The sequence below is a fragment of the Micropterus dolomieu genome, unplaced genomic scaffold (genome assembly GCF_021292245.1).
Source record: "Micropterus dolomieu isolate WLL.071019.BEF.003 ecotype Adirondacks unplaced genomic scaffold, ASM2129224v1 contig_10157, whole genome shotgun sequence".
NCBI lineage: Eukaryota > Metazoa > Chordata > Actinopteri > Centrarchiformes > Centrarchidae > Micropterus > Micropterus dolomieu.
The window spans coordinates 206-2,068 of NW_025739143.1; the positions used below are offsets into that span (position 1 = coordinate 206).

General features: G+C 43.8%; 1 long non-coding RNA gene across 1 annotated transcript; it reads left to right on the forward strand.

Moving 5' to 3' along the window:
• The first annotated feature begins 600 nt into the window (after positions 1–600).
• On the forward strand, positions 601–1,561 carry LOC123965560. Its single transcript, XR_006823728.1, has 2 exons — positions 601–812; positions 974–1,561. It is a non-coding gene; the product is annotated as an uncharacterized LOC123965560 (long non-coding RNA).
• Positions 1,562–1,863: the final 302 nt, after the last annotated feature.

Genomic DNA, 1,863 nt, shown 5'->3' on the forward strand with positions numbered 1-1,863 from the left:
GGCTCTGGAGCTGTGGAGTCTGGATCTGTGGTTGCGGGTCACCTGCTGCCCCCGTGTTCCTGCTCGACACCCTCTGCTGCAACGACTATTGTTACTAGTCCTATTATTATTATTGTTATTATAATCATTAACATTACGATTGTTACCATTAACACTATTATAAATATCTGTACCATTTTTCATTTAGTCTATAGCAACATTACTGTCTGTACCTCTGTGTGTATATTGTGTAGGCTGCCTCCCTCCTCTCTCTCTCTCTCTCTCTCTCCTTACATCCTCTCTTTTTCTCTCTCTCTCTCTCTCTCTCTCTCTCTCTCTCTCTCTCTCTCTCTCTCTCTCTCTCTCTCTCTCCCCCCTTACATCCTCTCTCTCTCTCTTTCTCTCTCTCCTTCACCCCAACCGGTCGAGGCAGATGGCCGCCCACCCTGAGTCATGGTTCTGCTCGAGGTTTCTGCCTCTTAAAAGGAAGTTTTTCCTTGCCTCTGTCGCCTAGTGCTTGCTCTTGGTGGGAACTGTTGGGCTTCTGTAAATAACATCACAGAGTACGGTCTAGACCTGCTCTTTTATGAAAAGCGCTGTGAGATAACTGTTGTTGTGATTTGGCGCTATATAAATAAAACTGAATTGAATTGAATTGAATTGAATTGAACAAAAAAACAGAAAAGCCAATCGGACAGAGGGAGTACACGGCAGGTTAACCCCTCGTTCTCTCATCATGCACAGCAGTGAGGAGTGTGAAAAGCAGTGGTGTGTGTTGCAGTCTAAAGCCAGACGGGGGATTTCAGCACACAAATGGGATTCTTCACGCAGAGGTGAGTGCATTATCATTATGGAAAGTCAACAGAAATACAGAATTATATGTGGCCATACACTGGATTGTTTTTACTATGCATTCAGACCAAATGCAAATTTAATCCTCGTGTCACTTTCCTCACCTGGGTTTTGTCACTGGACCACTGCGCTCCTCTCGCAGGTCACGGCTCAGTTGCAGCAGCAGAATCCAGTCCGACTACGGGTGTTTTTCACTCAGCAGCTGTCTGTCGGCCGGCAGAGATTCAGTATCTCCGCTCTCCGCTACTGGGCTATCCTTCACACCGCCTGACAGGAAATCGCATCTCTCCGCGTATTTGCATTGACTTTATATTTATTTCCTGGCCCTCCCGCCCAGGGCCTTTGGTATTACTCCCAGCAGAGCTGCTGTAGGGTTTCGAGGAATATCCTGTTGATTTCCAGACCACAAAACAGCAAGATTATAGTGAAATGTCATTTGACGGAATTAGTTGCCTACATCAGCACTGCAGAATTCTCGTCTTCCTTATTTGATTATGATTCATGCATTAGTAGAGTACTAGTATTTCTTGTATTGAATAACTGAATGGTGGTGAAATATGAGCCAGCTGCAGATCGCTGCTGTCTCGGGAAACTTGATTTTAATTTAGAGCCAGATCAAGTTTCCTGACCCTGCAGTCAATGAAACTCATTCAGAGGGACTGATTAAACTTTTAAAAAGCGTGGCTGTCAATCTGGAAAATGCTCTTTTAATAAAGTTCTCAAAAAGACAGCTTTTAAGGACATGTGGTGTTCACTTTAAAGCAATATGAAGGTTTGGGAAATGCAGACAACGAACCATAACTATGTTTCATTATTGAGTTCTGTGTGGTGTGATGCCTTGACAATGTCTTTTTCCCTTTGTTTTGGAGTACAGATGGGGCCCATCCTTGGAGACATGAGTGGTTCTGACAGGCCGCCTTTAAGTAATCTAGGAATGCTGGTACAGCTAATAAAAACAAGTGGTGAAGCCCAATTCAATTGCATGCCAATAATTAAATAAAACTGGATCTCCTCCGCAAAATAATGAAAAAA